This window comes from Physeter macrocephalus, chromosome 10, assembly GCF_002837175.3.
Source record: "Physeter macrocephalus isolate SW-GA chromosome 10, ASM283717v5, whole genome shotgun sequence".
NCBI classification, from domain to species: domain Eukaryota; kingdom Metazoa; phylum Chordata; class Mammalia; order Artiodactyla; family Physeteridae; genus Physeter; species Physeter macrocephalus.
The window spans coordinates 21,185,494-21,207,656 of NC_041223.1; the positions used below are offsets into that span (position 1 = coordinate 21,185,494).

General features: G+C 38.2%; 1 protein-coding gene across 9 annotated transcripts in view; it reads left to right on the top strand.

Moving 5' to 3' along the window:
- The first annotated feature begins 1,290 nt into the window (after positions 1-1,290).
- PLAGL1 (PLAG1 like zinc finger 1) overlaps positions 1,291-22,163 on the top strand; it is a 69,496-nt gene continuing 48,623 nt past the window's right edge. For 7 of the 9 annotated variants that reach the window (XM_028494359.2, XM_055087460.1, XM_024122613.3 and 4 more), the window contains exons 1-2: positions 1,298-1,616; positions 5,926-5,995. The gene's annotated coding sequence lies outside the window, so the exon portion shown is untranslated. Of the gene's footprint in view, positions 1,617-5,925; positions 5,996-22,163 lie in introns of all 9 variants that reach the window. The other 2 variants (XR_002891570.3, XM_055087458.1) reach the window with 2 other exon arrangements.

Consider the following 22,163-nt stretch of genomic DNA (forward strand, 5'->3'; position numbering starts at 1 on the left):
CTCGGGGGAAAAAAAACTGATACAGAATAATTGACACTGAGACATAGCCCAGTTAAGGATATACAGGGTACTTTAATGATAAAGAATTCTTCAGGCATCCAAGCAGAAAAATCAAATCACCTCCCAGGGAAAATCACATAGGATTCAGTTCTCTCCACAGAAGTCTATGATGTCAAAAATCAGTGAAGCAGTTACCTTCTTTTTCTGTTAGGTGTTGAAGGAAGGTGTGAATCCAAAATATTTGCCTCCTTTTTTTTTTAATGTGTAGAGATAAAAAGCAGATAAAACATTATAAGCGCTTCTTAAGAAAACAACTTGAAAAAGAGCAGCCCATCAAGCAATGAATAAAAATAATTCAGGAACGGATACGTTATGATGAACACTGAATTCATTTAAGTATAGAATTAAGACTGACCATCTGGGAGAATAAGGTGGTGGAGCACTTGTAACTGTACTAAGCGCTGGTAAGCCAAAAGTAATACGAGCGATAGAAATCCGGAGATAGCGGTGAAGATGGATAGAAGTGTGAGATGTTCTTACGTCATATTTCAGAGCTATGGGACTGTCTGAAACCTGTAGTGAACTCCATATTACATTAAGGCCTAGAAACATTTAAGTCTTTTTTACTTAGTGTTTACAGGCCTCTTTTAGGGACGTGTATCTTGTAGGGAAGAAAGCAACTGCTGGAGATTTGCTTGTTTCTTTTTCTTAAATCCAAAGAACATTTTAAAATTACTTAAAGCATACACGGAATGATTCCACAACTATAAAATAATTTCCGTCTAATCTTTCTGTGCCTTAGCCTCTGCAGCTATAAAACCGGGAAGAATAGTTTTTCTCACTAGGGGGTCGTGAGGATTACGTTTATTTACCTGTGAAGTGCTTAGCACAGTGCCTGGCTCACATTTAGTGGGCACATTTAGGCTGCCATGATTTCCACGCGGCACGAATAGGAGAATAGGAGGTAAGTTTGGCCTATTGCAGTGTTCTCCTAGCATCTGTCGTGTTTCTCATTTATGATTTGGCTCTGGGCGGTTCATCCTGGTGGTGACTTAAGTGAACAGTCCCCGATACGGTACGGGGCTTCGGGCTGGTTCGGGTCTACCTGCGCCAGCTCTGCACCTGGGCGACCTTGGCTTAGCCCACACGGATGACTCAATCGGCCAGGCGTCTGGGCGCCTGTCCTCTTCCTCCGCCCAGGCCGCCGACCCCCTGGCTCCCCAGCGGGGCCTCCTCCTGCCACGTGACGCCCCCGCCAGGGGCCCCAGCGCCCTCCTCGCGGACGCGCCGTTCCGGCTCCCGGGCTCCGCCTGTGCGCGGCCTCCTCGGCGCAGCCATCCTCGCGGCTGCCGAGGGCGGCAAAGCCCACGGCATCTGCCATTTGTCATTCAGCCCGTCGGTACCGCCCCGAGCCTTGATTTAGACACGTCTGGGGCGGATTCTGGCCTCACTCTCCTGGCGGACAGACGGACGGACGGACGGGGCGGCTCTCCTCCCAGCCCGGCGGACCGCGGGCCTTGGCGCGCGGGGCGCTTCCCCGGGTCGCCGTCATGGCCGCGGAGGCGGCGCGCCCGAGCTGCCGCGCCTGAGTTCCGGGGGGCTCCGGACCCCGCAGGGTAGGTGTAGGGGGCTCGCGGCCGCGCTCGGGGGCCGTGGGGCCGCGGCCGGCCTGGGGACGGCGGGGTGGCGGCGTTGCCGCGGAGCGAGGACCGCGCTGGGCTCCGTGCCGCGCTCGGGAGGGTGTGCCGGTGCCGACGCGCCGTGTACGTGACGGGGTCCGGGGCTCCTCGGGACGAAGTGTGAAACTCTGACGAATTGTCACCGGGCAAGCCAAGTCGGCTCGAACAACAAATTCTTTCGCCTGGTCGTTTTTAATGCCACTTTTTGAAGCGCTCGCGTATAGTTGGTATGCGGTAACTAGACCTCGGTTTTTGAAACCTGGCAATCTAACCTTGTTAAAAGGCCAGGAAAAAAGTCTGTGAAAAGTAATAATGTGACTAAACATGAAATGTTTGCGTTTACATTCATTATGGAAAATATGACTCGTTTTATGCTTTAGTATTAGGGACCCTATCAGGTATGCTCTTAAGACTGTTTTAAAATGTGGGTTCTTAAAATTTTCCTAGGATAACTGATAATGCAACTTTGGTTATTTAGTCTCAGCATCAAACTTTAGGGGCAGTGCTGGGGGTTTTTTACTTCTTAATAAACATACTCCTGTAATTTTGACTTTTTTTTTTCCCAACAAATGTGTTACTTTTATGTTTTAGGAAACCAATAAAAATTAAAAATAGAAACACTCAGCTTAGGTCCTCCTTCTTCCAGGAATCCTTCTCTAACCCCTCCCTCCCCAGGCAGGATCGGAGGCCCCTCCTGTGAGCTTTCTGGGGCCTCACTGAGGTCCTGGTCCCTTATGTCCTCCCCCCCGCCCCCCCCCCCCACTGTGTATTAACCCATCAGTCTCGCTCGGAGCCCAGTGGATACTTAGCACATGGTAAGTGATTAATACTGTTTAACGACCAAAGGAAAAGATAAAACGAGCTGATGTTTCACAGTTTTAGCTCTAAAGTTATAGAGTGGTAAATTAGATAAGAACATTTACTTAAAGTTAAGGATCTAGAAAAGTTGACAACATCCGACGTCCGTGCTGCATGTCCTAGCAGTTCCACTTCTGGGTATTTATCCTGTAGCATGATGTATTTCAAAGCTTGAAGCCCATTTAGTGGGTCGTGAAATCAGTTAAGTGGGTAAGGATCAGAATTTGTAAAACACGAACTAACAGAATAGAAAATATCAGAATGTGTCTCAGGTCATAGGGTATTTGCTTCATGAAACTTTTCTTTTTTCTTTTTTTCCCTCAGTTTTATACACACACAGATGTGTGTCATGATGTAAAACGTCATTCCTCAGTATGAGTCATGGTCAAAAAAGTTTGAAAGCCACTGCCCTAGATAAATTTTCGTACATATACAAAAGCAGACGTGTACAAGAGGGTTTACTATAGTGTTATTTGTAAAACCCCAAAGCTGGAAGCGACCTTCATGTCCATCTGAAGGAGGAAGATAAATTATACTGCAGTCATAAAATGGAACCCACCCAGTACAGTGGTGAATGAAGTAGCTTTGTGTCTTAACACAAATGCGTCTCAATAATGTTGAGCCAAAAATTTAAAAAATACAAGTTGCTGAAGAAGACTATCATCTATGTGAAATTCAGAACCTGGTGAAATAAAGCTGTTGTTAGGGGTGCATGTGTAGGCATTAAAAATAGTAAAGAAAAATTGTAAAGAAATTAATACCATAAAAATCAAGTTAGTGGTCATCTCCTGGGGATGAAGAGGGGGGATATGAATGTGAAGGGACACACTGCAAGGTTTTGGGATGCTGAAAATGCTTTTATCTCCCGACCTGGGCAGTGGTGACATGGGTGTTTGCTTTATAACTCTCTGTTAAATGCTACATATAACGTCTGTATATTAAATTTCCCCCAAAGTATATTAAAATATGGGTGTCACAAAAATGAAGAAACCTGAAGCTGTACAGCTTTTCTTTAAAAAAAAGAAAAGTCATGATCAGGAAGAGGTACCTAGGGAATTTAAATAATAGCAATAATGTTTTATTTCATAAACTCTGTTGTGGATACATCAGTGTTCATTAAATTTTTAAAAAATCTTTAATAATTGTTTTAATATTTAGAAAATAAATATCATTCACAGATAATACTGTGAACATTTTACTGTACTTGCTTTCTGAAAAGCGACTTTTACGTATTTTTTACAAAATTGAAATTGTTTCATATAGAATATAAGCTAAAATCAAATTCTTTATAAAAAATTAAATACTGAAAAGTATATGAAAACATAACAGACCTTCATTGAACTTCATCAGGGAGTTTAAAATGCTAACATGCTGTTATATTTACTTCAACAATTTCAGTTCCTCAGTCACTCTAGGCCACATTTCAAGTGCTCAGTAGCTGCATGTGACTAGTGGCTCTTATATTTTATTATGCTGTATTATTTTATATTGTGCTATATTATATAACAATATTTGCATCATTGCAGAAATTTCTATCGGAAAACATTGTTCAAAATACAAACTCTTTGTTGGTTATATAAACTGCAGGCAATTTTTTCTTTGTGCTTTTGTGTCTTAAGATGTTTTACTATTAAGGAAATATATTTTGAAAACTTTTTCTAAAAGTTTTAAAGTTTGCATTTTTTACATTTAGTTCTTTAATTTACCTGACATGTATATGTGTACATGTATATATAGATGAACATATTTTATTTATGCAATGAGATCAAGATTAATGTGTTTGCTTTTTCCCATGTGGTAATTGTGCCAGTACCAGAGATTTACAGTGCCACCTCTGTCATATACATATTCCCAGAAATGCTTGGGCTCATTTCTGGATTCTCTACTCTGGTCATTGATTCGTCTTTCTGCAAATATTACCAATTTTTATCTTCTTTTGTTTTATATGTAGTATATTTTTCAGTTCTAAGAATTAAAAAATTTTTTCATTATAATTTTTTTTCGTTTCCTCTGAGATTTTTAGAAGTATTTTCTAGTTCCAAATGTGGAAAGTTTTATGAGTTATCCTTTTGTTATTGATTTTTTTAACTTGCAGTGTAGTCAGCAAATGAGGGTTCTATGCTACCGATTCTTTGAAATTTAAGAATTGCTTTAAGGCCTCATGGTTAGCTTTTCAACTGCTCCTTGAATGATTGAGAAGAATATATATTCATAGACTTCTGGGGCAAGGTAGGTATATGTCTTAGATCAAGCATAAATATTGTGAGGTTCAAGTCTTTTTTAACCTTACCAATTTTTTGGTTTCTTTGATCTGTCAATTACTGAGATTGGTGTAATAAAAATATCACAGTAAAATAATGAATTTTCTCAATTTCTTCTTGTAATTCTGTCAGCTTTGCTTTATAAAAGTTGAAAGTACATACAAGTTTGGAATTGCTCTTTCTTCTCTGTGCATTGGACCTTTTGTCATTCTGTAGTGACGCCTCCTCACCCAAATGCCTGTTAACCTTAAAATCTATTTTGTTTTATAATCTAGTCACACCTTTCCCTTAGCATGTGACTAGTGGCTCTGGTAGTTAGCATTTGCTTAGAATATTTCTTTCAAGTAGGTAAAACCTCATAGTTTTTCCTAATCCACTCTGACAATTTGTCCTTTAACTGGATCTATCAGTCCAATTAAGTTTAGTGTAATTACTGATATATTTAGGATGAAAGTTAGCATTATCTTTTAGGGTTGTTTTTATCCTGTCTTACTGGTTTTTTCCTCTTCTTTGCCACCTTTTGGATTTTTTTTTTATTCCATTTTCCTTCCTCTTGACTAGTATGAAGGTTACAAATTTATTTCTTTTAGTGGTTTCTTTCAGAATTTTAATGTACTAACTTAATGTAAAGTTTATTAATTCTTACTTTTTTTTAATTCTTGTTTTGAATAATTCAAGAAGCATGAGTTGCCTTGACACCAGTTAATCTCCTAGCTTAAATGTTGTTGTCTTCCAGAGTTTAGTTCCATTCTGATTTTTTTTCCTATAAATTTGACATCACTGTTTTTTCTTTTCATGAATTCTTTGTCATTCCTCCTTGCATCTCAGATCTTTCTTTTCTTCTTCCTCAAGTATATATTTTACAAGCTTGTTTATTAAGGGACTGTTGATGGCAAATGTTATCTGAAAATGTCTTTATTTTGCATTCATTTTTGAATGATGATTTTGTTAGACATATAGTTCCAGGTTGGCAGTATCTTCCTCAGCCCTTTGGAGGTGACATTCCATTGACTTCTACTTTCAATGTTAGAATTAGTTCAAATAACTGTTATTGGTTGGTAATTTGTCTTTTTTTTTTTTTTTTTTTGCCTGATTTTAAGATCTTCTCTTTCTTTTGTTTTCTACAGTTTTATGACAGAGCGTGTCTAGATGTGGACATTTCATTTATCTTGGATTTATTGTGTTCCTGTCTCTAAGGTTTGTTTTTCATCAGTTCTCGAAAGTTTTATCTTTTATGTCTTTCAATGTTGCTTGTCCTCCATTTTTCCCATTCTTTCCTTTAAGAGCTGATTAGACTTCTGTTAGACTTTGTCATTCTATCATCCATGTCTTTTAATCTCACTTTTATATATTATACATATTTTTGACTTTGTTGAATTCTAGATAATTTCTTCAGATCTGTATTCTGATCTTTGTCTAATTTTTGTTTTCTTCAAATTGAACTATAATTTAAAAACAATGAAGACATAGAATAAAGTGTATAGCTTGATGAAATTTACATATGTATATGCCTGTGTGATCACCACCCAGATAAAGAAACAGAACATTTTCATTCCTGCAAAAGTTCCCTCCTGTCTCTATCCATAGAGCCATTCCTCTCCCCTAGTCAACTATTCTCCTCACTTCTATCACCATAGATTATTTTCACGGGTTCTTGAACTTCATATAAATGGAATCATATAGTTTATTCTTTCTGTATTGCTTTTCTTTTGTTCATCCACATTGCATGTATAAGTTGCAAGGGATGACAAACTGTGGGCCAATTCCAGCCCATAACATATTTTCATATATGAAATTTTATTGAATATAGCCATGTCCATTCAGCAGAGTTGGGTAGTTAGAGACCATATGGCCCATAAAGGCTGAACTGTATATTATATGACCCTTTACAGAAAAAGTTTAGTGATGTCTCTTCTGTAGTATTTCATTATAAGGATATACCACAATTTATTTATCCTTTTTCTTGTTGATAAGCATGGGAGTTGTTTTCAGGTTTTGGCCATTATAAATAAAACTGCTATATATGTTCTTGAAACTGCCATTGGTGAATGTATATACTCATATCTCTTGGATATATACCAAGGAGCTGAATTGATGGTCTTTGGGTAAGTTGATTGCATTTTCATGAATATTAATAATGTTGAACATCCTTTTATATCTTTTTTGGCCATTCAGATTTCTCTTATGAATTGCCTGTGTAAATCTTTTGGCCACTTTTTAAAATTAGGCTATCTTTTTGTTAGTGATTTTTAGTTCCTTATGTATTTTGATCAGATACATGTTTGTAAGTATTTTCTACTTGTGTGAATTTGCCTACTTAGTCTGTTAATACTGCCTTTGGATGAACAGATTTGTTTTTATGAAGTCCAGTCTATCAGTGTTTTTTTTGGGGGGGGTGGGGGGTGGTGGAGGATTAGTGCTTTTTTCTACCCTGCCCACAGAATTCTCTTCCACCTTCATTGTTGCCCTCCATCGAGGTCCTGAAGACATTTGCTTATTGTTTTCCATCAGAAGCCTTATAGTTTTAGTCCTCACAGTTGGATCTTTGATTTACCTACAGTTGATTTTGTGAGGTGGGGGTCAGTATTTATTTTCCAGGTGGTCATCTAGCTACTCTACACATTTATTGAAAAGACTTTACTTTTTCCATTGAATTGCATTGGGACCTTTGTTAAAAATGAATGATCATATATTTGGGTCGGTTCTGGACTCTAATCTGTTCCACTTAAACTATTTATCAGTTCTTTAATCAGTACTGCACTTTCTTAATTACCATAGTTTATACTAAGTCTTGACATATAGTACTGTAAACCCTCCAGTTTTGGTCTTCTTAAGGATTGTTTTAGCTATTTAAGTGCTGTGCATTTCCATGCACATTTTAGAATGAGCTTGTCAACATCTGTTTAAAGAAAAAGTCTACCAGTCTTTTGATTGGGATTGCATTGACTCTGTAGAACAATTTTAGGAGAATGGACATCTTAATAGAATCTTCCAATTTATGAACATGGTAAATCTCTTAATTGAATAAGTTCTTCAATTATTCTTAGCACTGTTTTATATTTTTCACTGTGGAGGACTTACACACTATTAAATTTATTTCTAGCCACTTGATTTTTTTAATACTATTGTAAATGGTATCCTTTTTTCTATTTTATTTTCCAATCATCTTGCTAGTATATAGAAATGCAATTGATTTTTGTATATTGAGCTTGTATTTAGTGACTTTGCTAAATTCACTTTTCAGTTCTGGTAGTTTGTAGTTCTTTCTAAAGGTACAATCATGTCATCTGTTAAAAAAAAAGGATTAAATTTGTCTTTCTAATCTCTATTCATTTTTTTTTTCTTGCCGTATTGCACTGGCTGGAAACACTGGAACTGTATTTAACAGAAGTGTTAAAATGGACATTCTTACTTTTTCCTGATCCTAAGGGAGAATATTTCACTTTTAAGGATGATGTTTACTGTACATTTTTTGTAGATGCTCTTTACCAGATTGAGACATTTTTCTTCTATTTCTGGTTGACTGAAATTTGTTTTCACAAGTGTGTATCAAAATTTAAAAAAAACTTTTAATTATGAAATAATTTTAGATTTACAAAAGAGTTGCAAAGGTAGTATAGAGTGTTCTATATATGTTTCACCTAGCTTCCTCTAATGTTAACATTTTACATAATCATGATGCATTTACCAAAATTAAGAAATTAACACTGGCGCAATACTATTAACTATAGACTTTATTCAGATTTCCCCAGTTTTCCCACCAATGTTCTTTTTCTGTTCCAGGACATAATCCATATACCACATTACATTTCTTTGTCACATAATCTACTCTAATCCGTGACAGTTTTTAAGTCTTTTCTTGTTTTTCGATACCTTGCCACTTTTGAAGAGTAATGGCCATGTATTTTGTACAGTGTCCCTCAATTTGGGTTTGTCTGATGTTTTCTCACAATTAGACTGAGGTTATGGACTTTGAAGGAAGAATACCACAGAGATGTTGTGTCATTGCATCATATCTGGGGGCACATGATATCCATATCAGCACATTAACCTTGATTACACAGTTTAGGTAGTGTCTGCCAGACTTATGCATTGTAACAGCTCTGTTTTTCGTTTTTCACACACTGTTTATTAGAAGCAAGTACACATTCAAGGGAAGGAGAGGGAAAAATATCCAATGATTTGTGAGTATATATTAAAACTACCGTAATAGTTAATAAATATTTTGAGGGATTTATTTTGAGGTTGTGCAAATGGCCTGTTTCTCCTTAAAGTTTTGCTCACTAATTTTAGCATTCAACGGACCTTGCCTGTAGCAGTTATTATTGTGGTATTCTAGTGGTGATTTCCATTTCTTTTATTCTTTCTATGTTTATTAACTGGAATTCTGACTCGGGAACCAGACTGCCTGAGTTCAGTTCCTAGTTCTGCCCCTTCCTTGCTACAGTGTAATATTGGACAATTACTTAACTTCCCTATATTTCAAATTTCTCATCTATAAAATGTAGATAACAAGTGTCCACCATAGAAGGTTGCTGAGAGGATTAAAAGAACTAATATGTAGAAAGGGCTAAGAATTGTGCTTAGTGCCTAGGAAGTACTCATTTTTTTCTTTATTTCTTAATGTGGTAAGTTATTTTAATTTTAATTATTTTAATAATTATGCAAGTTATCTTATTGTGAAATCATCTTGTACTCTTGGATAAAGCTTACATATATGACCTGGATTTAATTTACTCTTTAATTTTTTTCATGTAATATTCATGAGTCATACAGTAGGTGTTCTTTTGCCACAGCAAAGGACACAATGAATGATAGATGCCTAAAAATATATCTATAAATTACACAAGAGATTAGCAACTGAAGTGGCAACATTCCTAACTTTCTAGAGCGATTTCTATCTGACTCTTTTGGTAAAGCTAGAGATAGAGATAGTTTTTGCAAATGAATCTTTTTAAATATTAAATTGAACAAATTCAAAACTTGGCATATATTGTGAAAAATGGCCACTCAGCAGGAAGGAAAAATGATTTTTAACTTTTCTACATGTTTTACCTTGAACATTGTATTATCGTAGAGGTTTCAATATTTGGAATATTTAAAAAGATTCATTTGCCAACAGTATGTATTGAGCACTTTCAATGTGCTAGGCAGTGTGTTTTTCTAGTTTGGGATACTTGTTTTTGCTCTTGTGGGAGCTTATGGGACAGTCAAGATCATTTTAAAAGTTGAAGTTAGGCCTACTTGAATCATTCAGGGAAACTCAATTTCTGTTACTTTTTAAGAAGTTGATAAAATTGAATTCTAATATCTTTGTTTTTTCCACTCCTCTCAGCATCTTGGATTAGGTCCTTATCATTCTATGCTATTTCCACCCATATTGAGGTTTTTCTTCCCTTCCTATCATGTGTAATGACCACTGGGGTCATTTCCCTGGAAAGAATCCTTCAGTGACATCCCAGGATTTGAGAAAACAGGTTCTTGACTTCTTAACCTGACAGTGGTCATTTTTCTATCTAGTCCCAAGTGGCTTTACTAGCCTTATAGTCTTACTCCTCAGAATTAGTCCAGTGGCACAAGTGGTCTTAACTACTCATTAGAACCTGAAGTCAGTGCACTGTTTTTGAGGCTATGCTTTTTCTTGCCAGGAAATGCTCTTGGCAGGCTATGCTTTTGCATGCCATTTCCTCTGTCTTAAGTGAATTTCCCAAAAATCTTCTAGGCTCTGTTCAGAGAATACTCACTCCATAATCCTAGTAGCTAGATAGGGACCCTGTAATTTGTAATCTATAGCCCTTGTTAAATTCTTTCCTTCATCACCAATCTTTATATCTAAATGTCACTTCCAGTTAGTCAGGTTCTTAGAGGTGGGGATCCAGTACTTACTTGCCATGATACTTTGTATACAAAGAGCTATTGCTAAATAGCTACCACTCTTAAATACCTACTATAATCGTGCTACAATTTTGCAAAGTGTTATTGTCTCTCTTTTAAATTGTGAAGAAACTCAGTATCAAAGAGATTAAGACACTTGCCCAACACCAGTATAGTTAGTAAGTGGCAAAACTGGTCTGTCTGATTCAAAAGCTCTTGTGATTTCTTGTATGTCATCCCACCTTGGTACTAAAAATAAATAGTTAAATAAAATTATTAAACAGATGTATTTTTGGTAAAACATATCATTGAAATTGCTTCACTAACATTACCAATATGCTACTTGGAGTCGTTGTTTCAGTGACTAAGTTAGTTGCTGTGGACTAACTGATGTACTCCTATTTTCTTTGGATTTTCCTTCCAAGTTTTCATTGATACTAATGAATCAGGTTTGATAATCTAATTTTAGCTTATTTTGGGGGTAAGTGAAATAGAAACTTAAGCACAATTTGTTTTATTTTGAAGAAGAATATTTTGCATTTGCCTAATAACTTTTACTAGGTAAAAATAGTCTGCTTGTCTTTTGTGAAGTACTTTTCCTATTGAGGTGTAAAATACATGGGTGTGGGGAGAGCATATAAAGTGTGCCAATCTTAAATAAACAGCTTGATGATTTTTCTAAAAACATATTGCCTGTATAATTACTGCATGAAGATAGACAATATTACATCCATCCAGAAAAAGCAAATTTTCTCATGCACCTCCTAGCCAGTACCTCCCCAGAAGTAACACTCTTGATTTCCATCACTCTAGATTAGTTTTGTCTATTCTTGAACTTTAAGGGTAACCAAGTAGTATGTACTTCTTCGTGTCTGACTTCTTTCATTCAGCATAATTTTTTTGAAATTTATCCATATTGATGCATGTATATTCTTTCTGTCTCATATATATTTTTTCTGATTAGCATTCCATTCTATCAATGTACCACAATTTGTTTATTCATTCTGTTAATAGATGTGTGGGTGTGTTCTGATTTTGGCTATTATAAATAAAGCTGCTATGAATAGTCATACACAGATGTTTTGGTGGACATTTGTAGTATTTCGCTTGGGAACATATGTAAGACTAGAATTAAGTCACAGAACAGCCGTATATTTAGTTTCAGTGAATTCTGCTGAACAGTTTACCAACAGTGAGTGAATAAATGGACACTCCTGGTAGCAGTGAGAGTTACAACTGTAGTTCCACATTTTCACCAGCACTTGATATTATTATTTTTCATATTAAGCCCTCTGGTGGATGTGAGATGCTGTCTCATGGTTTTCATTTGCATTTCCTTCATTATTAATAATGTTGAGCACCTTTTCACGTGTATCTTGGCTAATTTGATAAGGTAAAAATAGATATATTTTTTGGAGCAGTACTTGTTTAAGTCTTTCACACATTTTTATTGGGTTGTTTGTCATCTTATTGATTTGTAGGAATTCTTTGTATTCTGGAAAATGTCCTTTGTTGGATGTGTATATTGCAAATAGCTTCTCAATCTGACTTTTCTGTTTTCTGTTTTAGTGATGTTTTTTCAGGAACAGTTCTTAATCAAATCCAGTTTATCAATTTTTTAAATAGTTACTGCGTTTTGTATCCTGCTTTAGAAATCTTTGTCTATTCCGCAGTCATGAAGGTATTCATTTTCCATTCACATTTAGCTCTGTGATCCATTCTATGATCTATCTCAGATTTTTGTTATGATGTGAGATAAGGGTCAAGGTTCACTTTTTTTCAGTATAGCTGCCCTTTTAAAATTCAGCGATTATATTACAAAGGAATAAGGGAAGAATGGATATCGGGGAGAATTGGCTGTCGTTGCCATAGCTTCTATTTGTATGCACTTTGTAAGTGCTTGATATTTGATTAACTCTCAGCTACCTCTGATGGCAGCCTCATAGTCATACATATAGGCCTGTGATAGAGGACTTTCCCAGATCTACTTAACAGGAAGAGTACCAAGTAGTGATGGGGTTAGCTACTTCTTAGTGAGACAAATGTTCGGATCTTGTTAAAGTTCCTCTCAAATTACCAGTGTTTCTTCTTTATTGGCACTGTTGCCATCATAGCAGTTGGGAGGTAATGAAATCCTAAATCAAGAAAATCTAAAGAAAGATGTGGCTCCCCAGGTCTTACAATAGAGTGGACTATGGTGGGAGGGAGACCAAATGAAACATCTTTTGGTCTTGGTTAGCTCCTAAACATCTCTCATCCTTTATATTTTGGAAAAGAGACTGGAGGTCTAGATTCCAGGTAATTTTTTTTTTAAATAAATTTTTTTAAAATTTATTTATGGCTGTGTTGGGTCTTCGTTTCTCTGTGAGGGCTTTCTCTAGTTGCGGCGAGCGGAGGCCACTCTTCATTGTGGTGCGCGGGCCTCTCACTATTGCAGCCTCTCTTGTCGCAGCCTGCTCCAGACGCGCAGACTCAGTAGTTGTGGCTCACGGGCCCAGTTGCTCCGCGGCATGTGGAATCCTCCCAGACCAGGGCTGGAGCCCGTGTCCCCTGCATTGGCAGGCAGATTCTCAACCACTGCGCCACCAGGGAAGCTCCCTAGATTCCAGGTAATTTTACTGTTGGTTACCACTAATGCAGTTAGTAGATGCAGATTTTTCATTTCATAGGAAATCTTTAGTATTGCTAGACCGTGAAACAAAAGGTCTCTGTTTGATACTTAAGGCTTGGACCCACCCAGTGTTAAGTGTCCTTCTTTTTTTCATTCTTGGGGGAAAATACTCTGAAATATCCTAGAAAGGTAGATGTATTAGTTTGCTTGGGCTGCTGTAACAAAATACCACAGGTTGGGTGGCTTAAACAACAGAAATGTACTCACAGTTCTGGAGTCTGGAAGTCCAAGATCAAGGTGCTAGCAAATTTGGTTTCTGATGAGGCTCTCTTCCTGACTTGCAGGTGGCTGCCTTCTTGCTGTGTCTTCACATGGCCTTTCCTTTATGCACTGGGTGTGTGCATGGTGAGAGAGTGGTCTCTGGTGTCTCTTTGTCTTCTACTAAGGTCACCAATGCTATTGGATTAAGGCTTCATCTTCAACCTCATTTAACCTTAATTATCTTTCTAAAGGCTCTATCTTCAAATACAGTCACATTAGGGGCTTCAACATATGAATATTGAGGGGCACAATTCAGTCCATAACAATGGGTTTTGTAGAAATGCATGCAGCAGTAAAATATTGGGACTGAATATAAGCTGCTTTAGTGTTCATGCTGCTTTCACTCTCTGCCATATATTTCATAAGAATAACCGGAGTTTTCATAATGCAATTAGTTTAGTTTAGCTCCTGCTGGAGATTTTGAGAGCTTGTGTGAAGTAGAGCTGTTGTGTTAAATCTGTCTGTACTTCTGTGAAGCATGAAGTCAGTGTCATATGTTTTAGGGATAATACCATGTCACATCAAAGAGATGTTTAAAACTGCAGTCTAGAAAATTGTTTTTAAACATCTGGGGAAAGATGTTCATATTCTCAGAGGGTGTGATGTAGAACATCATTCACTGTGACATTTTAAAAATCTACAGTATATAGGAAAATTGTTGATTTTTCTGATACCTTTCTGGGATTATTAAGATAATACAGATCCATCTTTGGATGTTGTAGATTATAAATTTCGCCAGTACACTTTAGGAATTTTTTGTTTTGTTTTGTAGTGACTTACCTGTTTCAGTTAATCCCAGTGTTTTTCCCCACAATGTCGGTGGAGTAGATGATGGAAAGCATTCTAGTTTTAAAGCATAAACATGTTACCCAGATTTTTAAAAATTAGAGTAGATGGTATCTCTGTGTGTGTGTAAAAGAAGGAACATTTGATTTCCTCTATTAGGTTGGCAATTCAAAATATCTTATAATCACCTAAATTCCCTGCCCCCTCTTATGCTTGCTTCAGTTAACATAAGAAAGAGGAAGAAGAAACTTGTTGGTCCATGAGATTGCAAGATTTTGAAGAAGAAGATTGATCAAAGGTTGTATATGTTGAAGTCCATGTTTATTCCAGGAATCTTATGTTGGAAGCTCTCAGCTGTTTAGAAGCCAGCATCCCTATTCCTGTAATTGTTTTGACAGGTAGAGAAAGTGATGTAGTCTTTTCCATATCTTGCCTGGGAAGATATGGAACTACCTGAATTACATATGTGTTGTTTTTAAATTGGAAACGTCAGACTTCACTGGCCAAATAGGATCCAAGACTACATAAAATCTTTGTGGAAGATTTAGGAACAGCTAACGTAGAGCTAATTCTAGTAAAGGCAGCATCTGACCTCCCTTTTTGGCGCATGGACAGATGTATAATGGTTCCTCCTGAACTGTCACTTTCAGATCCCCGTTTTTAAGCGGGAAATGAAGTGAAGTAAATAGAAAAGTTTTCCAAATGAAAAGGAGATCATAAATCTGTTAAAAGCAGGTGACTTTGGTAAAAACACAGACAGTATATAGTGGCAATAGTGAGGCATCCTAGAACTAGTAAAAAATCAACATAATAGAAGGAATTTGATATGAGCAGAAATCTACTTTAAAAGGCACAACCTCCTTTTAGATCAGAAAGGAGGAAGAACAGGATTTGATAGCTATAGCTTATAAATGCTATTTACATAATTAAACAAAGAATGTATCTACTGGATACGTTTTTTTCCACAAGAGATTTGGTGGCATTTTTAACATGACCAAGTGAGAAAGATTTGATGACAGAAAAGACTGTTGGGTCTCCCAACATCTATATTGAGATGTAGAGTATGGTAAAGTTGGTTTCTCTGATTGGCAGCATTTGATACCACTGTCCATTAAAATCATTTAACTAACTTACCTTGTTTAGATTACACTAAGGAGCCTTGTGTATCACTCAGGAGAGGCTAGGTTATGCTATTGAACAAATGACTCCAAAAGCTCAATGGTTTAACACAATGAAAAGTATTAGTTTATTGTTTGCCCATGCCACATATCCAGAGTAGATTGGAAAAGGGAAACCTGGAAGACACACTGGAGTCACTGGTCCATAGCAATTTTGAAATCCCTCATGACAGGTATCATGACACGTAGGGGAACAAATATTTCTTAATTAGGGCCTGATTCTACCTTCTCGTTCATTGTTTTAAGAGGCCTGGATCTTCCCTTAGGAGGGTTCTTTCTTTTCTTTTCTCTCCCTTAGCCACATATGAAGTGGAGAGTAAAGAATTTGCTGTACTTGGGAACGGAGCAACTCTTTCTGCCCACTTCCTCCAAATAGAAGGTTGGGAACCAAAGTATCATTTTAAGACTTCAGTTGATAAGCTGTTTCTTTTGGCAGCATAATTCTCTCCAAAATCTATAAGGTTTCTTATCTGTTTCCAATGATTTCTATGTGCTAGTAAACACATCCCTATTTTTTTCTTTTGTTTTGAGATATGGTTCTTAGATTTGCTGCATTGATTTGCTTTCTCATTCCTGTAGCTCTCTTTCTTGATCCAAAGAAAGTTATTTTGGGACTGGCTTGCTTCTTTTGGAAATCTTTACCCTTAATCTCATCTTCTTCCTCAGTCATTTTATCTATTTAAATGACTTAGTGGATACATTATCTATCATTGCCCTGAGACAATTTAATTTAAAAAAAAAGATTTTCCTAGGCTTATGACCTTCAAAGTGTTTAAACTGTTAGTATGGGAGTTGAGATGTAGTTAGTTCTTTTAATACTGCAAACCTGAAATGTCTGATCCTCCATTCCTCCACTTCTTGAAAACTGGATAGTCTTTTTTTTTTTTTTTGCGGTATGCGGGCCTCTTACTGTTGTGGCCTCTCCCATTGCAGAGCACAGGCTCCGGATGCGCAGGCTCAGTGGCCATGGCTCACGGGCCTAGCTGCTCCGCGGCATGTAGGATCCTCCCAGACCGGGGCACGAACCCGCGTCCTCTGCATTGGCGGGCGGGCTCTCAACCACTGCGCCACCAGGGAAGCCCTGGATAGTCCTTTTTTGAGCTCATCTCTTTCTTGAATACCTTGCCAAATGCAGCTAATAACCAGTGCACTCTTCCAGTGTTTTGTGTGTGTGTGTGTGTGGGGTGGGGGGGCGGGTACGCGGGCCTCTCACTGTTGTGGCCTCTCCCGTTGTGGAGCACAGGCTCCGGACGCACAGGCTCAGTGGCCATGGCTCATGGGCCCAGCCACTCCGAGGCATGTGGGATCTTCCCGGACCGGGGCACGAACCCGTGTCCCCTGCATCGGCAGGCGGATTCTCAACCACTGCGCCACCAGGGAAGCCCCTCTTCCAGTGTTTTGTTACCTCTTCTAGGGCTGCAGTTTCATTAGGTAGGTGATCTGCCTCCCAAGGCACCAGAAGCAAATGCTTTACCGAATATACCACTGTATAAAATACGCCACTATCTTAACAGCTCTTAAGATAATTTTTCTCACTGCTTCCTGACCACAAAACCATGGTCATGTGTTTTAGGTTTTTGCTAGAGAAGCATCCTACTTCTGGTACCAATTTCTATATAGTCAGGATGGTCTAAAGTTACCTGTGCTAATGAGCCATCCCCAAACCTCAGTGGCTTCACAGAAGAACAGTTTATTTTCTTGTTCACAATAAACATCCATTGTGGATTTGTGGGAGGCTCTACTCCATCCACACTGTCAGACTTAGGCCTGTGATGCATCACCATCTTGAGCTGTATGCTTTCTGAAATACTTGGTCTTCTCGATTTACATGGTAGGGAAAGATAATATCAAATGGTCTTGTGCCAATAATTAACTGTTTGTTGGCAGTCCAGAGCTAGTCACATGGCCCTGCCTAACTATAAGCAGGTAGAGAAGTTCAAGCAGGAATATAGACAGAAGGACTGGTACTGTGACTCTAAACAGTTAGAAGTTTTAAGACAGTAAACTAACAATAAAAATATACTCTATCATTCCTTGACAAATTGAGTCTTAAATGACCTGGAAAACCAGGTTTGAATGTGGAATTTTTAGTCTTGAGATTTCTGCACCTTTAGAACATGGCAGTGTAGGGAGAGCTGGCCCATCTCTTTTCTTCACATTCTTGGCCCAATTCTACACTATGAAGGGCACACATTTGGTTATCTCCACACCTCTACAAACAGCCACCCCTTGGCCACCTCTTGAGCCTAGTGTGGTACATAGAGTGGCATGATCTGTCCTAAAAAGTAACAGGTTTAGGTGAAAGGACTGTGCAGTCCCTGGTGGCAGGCTTGAAGCTCTTTGAACAAGAATTCCATGGTTCCAGGATCCTGGAGCATAGTCTAGGAGGGGAGTCTGGGCCTGGGTGGGTATGTCCCCTTAGAGACTTGGACTTTTCACTGTAGAGGGACGGGTTTGCTGTGAACCACTCTTGCCCATGTTTAAGGACGGTGCTGAGCAAGTGTAATATCCCTGTTGCCTAGAAAATGAGAATAAGATATGAATGAGCACATAAATCTACACCATTCTCGTGCTTACTAATTTAGCTTCCTAGATAGAGCTAGAAAGGGAAAATGCCCTGATCACCAAAGTTGAGTTGAATGTCTTGACAATTACTATTTTTATCATAAAGTCCTCATTATAATATATAAATCAGTTTCTTATGTGTTTGCTTGTAGCAAATTTATATCAATCCTAGGTTTTCTGACCTTAATGGAGGTATTGGGACTATGTCGCATCTCTCTGAGTGATGCCCTTACCCTGTTACCATGTAATAGGAACAACTAAGAAACTGTGAGATCTAACCGTCATGAAGGGCAGTCAGCCTGGGGAGCAGAATCTGGGTGATCAGATCAAATGTTAGCTCTACTACTTCATAACTGTCCGATATTAGGAAGGTTTTTATTCTTTCTGAGCCACAATTTTCTTATTTGTATAAAGGGGATAAACCCACCTATTCTCAGGTTGTTGTGATCAATATAATATACACCAAGTGACCTACACAGAAAATATTCGCAGGTCAAGCAAAGGCTTTTTCTCAATTAAAATAATGAAAAGTAATGAGATATTTTAAGAAGTAAATCTGAGATTTAGTACAGGGAGGGTGACATAAGGAAGGAAAGAGGTGGGGGTCCGTGGGAGATAAAGTCCTTAGTTTAATATCCTGAAAAGAGTGCTTTGGGGCAGCCCTAGGCTCTTGCTTATCTCCAAGGGAAGGTATGTATCTTTACTATCTCAAGCTAATAATTTCTCTTGAGCTTCAGTGTCCTGATTTGTTAAATGAGGATAATAGGAATTGCTTTGATGACCTTGATAAGGATCCTTTGATAGAGTGGTGGAGATAAGAGCCAAGGGAATGGGTTGGAAAGTGAATAGGAGGTGAGGAAATGGGGATTATCTGTTTTCAGTTCTTTTCTGTGAAGTTAATCTGAGAAAGTTAGTCTGGAAACATAGTGGGAACTGGAGGGCAATGGGAGGTCAGTGAAGGTTTTGTTTATTAAAGGTTGGGAAATACCAGAGCATGATTGTATGTTGGGGAGAAGTACCTCTAGTAGAGAGGGAGAGGATGATAATGGAGAGAAAACTTTGGATGGTGAGGTGGGGTTGACCTTTGGTGCTAGGAAGAGAAATTTGTAAGTTTAGCATTGGGAAGATGAGATGCTCCATCCAGTAGCACGCTTTCTCTCTCTCTCTCTCTCTCTCTCTCTCTCTCTCTCTCTCTCTCTCTCGAAGTAGGGATGTTAGCAGAGAGATGTATGTACAAGTGTGGGGAGTGGGAGGTCATTTGGAAAATAGTAGAGAAAGTGGGAAATTAATAAGAGTGAGGGAATATTCTGGAGTTGTGCAGGCTCTGGAACCCAACTGAGTCTGAGTTGACAGGGTTAGAGTGAAGTCACTCTCCCCAGCTGTGAGACCCCATCTCTGAACCCTTTGTCGCCATTTCTCCTGCAGTAGCCTTTCCATTCTATTGTTTTTGAGCATTTTTGATATTACCTGAGGCACTCTCCAGTTACATGGAGCTGCCTACTGGGGCTGTCCAAGTTAAGGTCAAGGTACCTGTTATTATTTGGTTAGCTCTCTGATTACAGAATTGTATAGGTTTTGAGTAGTCTACCCAGCTTTTCCCCCAGTTCATGCTATTATTGGTGTGAGATTTTGTAGAGAGTGAGGTTGTTCAGAAATGACTAAATTGTCTTTATCTCTATATAAGGTCATTACAATGAACTGAATGTTTATGTCCACACAAAATTTATATGTTGAAATACTAATGCCAAATGTGATGATATTTGAAGGTGGGGCTTTAGGAGGTAATTAGATCATGAGGGTGGAGCCTTCATAAATGAGATTAGTGCCCTTATGAGAAGAGGCCAGAGAACTAGCCAGCTGTTTTTCCTGACACATGAGAGTACAATGAGAAGTCAGCAGTCTGCAACGTTGAAGAGGGTTCTTACCTGAACCCAAGCATACTGGCATTCTTCTCAGACTCACTTGGAACATTCATCAAGATAGCCACATTCTGGGCCATAAAACACATCTTAACAAAGTTAAAAGGATAGGAATCGTATGATATCTGCTCTCAGACTACAATAGAATTAGAGTCAATAATAGAAAGACAACTGGAAAATTCTCAAAATACATGGAGATTAAACAACATACTTACAAATAGTACATAGGTCCAAAAAAATCTCAGGAGAAATTTAAAAATATTTTGAACTAAATGAAAATGAAAACACAACTTATCAAAATGTGTTGGACGCAGAGAAAGCAGTGCTTAGAAGGAAATGTATAGCATTGAATGCATATGCTAGGAAGAAAGAATCAATCTGTTTCCATCTTAGGAAACTAGATAAAGAAAAGCAAACTAAATCTAAGGTATGGAGAAGAAAAGAAGTAATAAGAATTAGAGCACAAATTAATGAAGTTGAGAGTAGGAAATCAATAGAGAAAAGCAAGGACACAAAAATTGGTTTTATTGAAGAGATCAATAAAATTGATAAGCCTCTAATGAGGCTAACTAAGAAGAGAAGAGGGAGGATACAAATTACTCATATCAGAAATGAAGGGACATCACTTCAGATCCCTTGGACATTAAAAGGATAATAAAGGAATACAATGAACTACTCAGTGCCCACAAATTTGATAACCTGGATGAAGTGGACCAACTCTTTAAAAGACAATCTGCTAAAACACAGAAGAAGAAATAGACAATTGAAGAGGATTTCTCAATTAAAGAATTCAGGTAAATAATTACCTTCCAAAATAGAAAGCACCAGGCCCAGATGGTTTTACTGGTGAATTCTGCCAAACGTTTAAGGAAGAAATTATGCCGGTTCTCTATAATCACTTTCAAAGGATAGAAGCAGAGGGAATACTTTTTAACTCATTCAATGAGGCTAGCCTTACCTCAGTAGCAAAACCAATAAGCAATTACAGCAGCATTGTAGGATACAAGTTCATTGTACAAAAGTCGGTTGCTTTCCTATATACCAGCAATGAACAAGTGGAATTTGAAATTAAAAACACCTTCCTGGGACTTCCCTGGTGGTCCAGTGCATAAGACTCTGTGCTCCCAGTGCAGGGGGCCTGGGTTTGATCCCTGGTCGGGGAACTAGATCCTGCATGCATACTGCAACTGAGAAGTCCGCGTACTGCAACTAAAGATCCTGCATGCTGCAACTAAGACCCCGCGCAGCCAAAATAAATTTAAAAAAACAAACAACAACGAAAAAAACCACCTTCCCGTGATTTTTACTGTGAACCTAAAACTGCTCTAAAAAATAAAATATTTTAAAATATTGAAAATATGAAATCTATGAGTTCAGTCACTACTTTAGCTTACCTTTTACCTTTTGATTTTTGAAGTGAGTAGTCTATGTTAAGGTAACGAGGAGCAAACATCTTTTCAGAGAATTTGTTCCTTAAACTGAAATTTACTCTTTAATGCAGAAAAATACAATTCCTTATTCATGATTTGACATTCAACTACACAGTAGACTCTTAACACACAGTGAGTAAGATACTTATTGTTCACAAATGGATGTTATTATTTTAGTGTTAAAAATAGATATACAAGGGGTTAGGGACAGAAGGAGGTTGTGGGGAAGGAGGTGGGTGTATTTATGAAAGGATGACATGAGGAATCCTTGTGGTGTTCAGTATCTTGGCTGTCAGGGGATCTGTGAGCCTGCAGGTGATAAAATTCTATGGAAGTAAACATAAACACACACAAAAAAAGAAACTGGGAAAAATCTCAAAAGACCAATATAGGGCTTCCCTGGTGGTGCAGTGGTTAAGAATCCACCTGCCAGTGCAGGGGACATGGGTTCAAGCCCTGGTCTGGGAAGATCCCATATGCCGCAGAGAAACTAAGCCCGTGCACCACGACTACTGAGCCTGTGCTCTAGGGCCCATGAGCCACAACTACTGAGCCCGCGTACTACAACTACTGAAGCCCACATGCTGCAACTTCTGAAGCCTGCGTGCCTAGAGCCTGTGCTCCGCAACAAGAGAAGCCACTGCAATGAGAATCCTGCACACCACAATGAAGAGTAGCCCC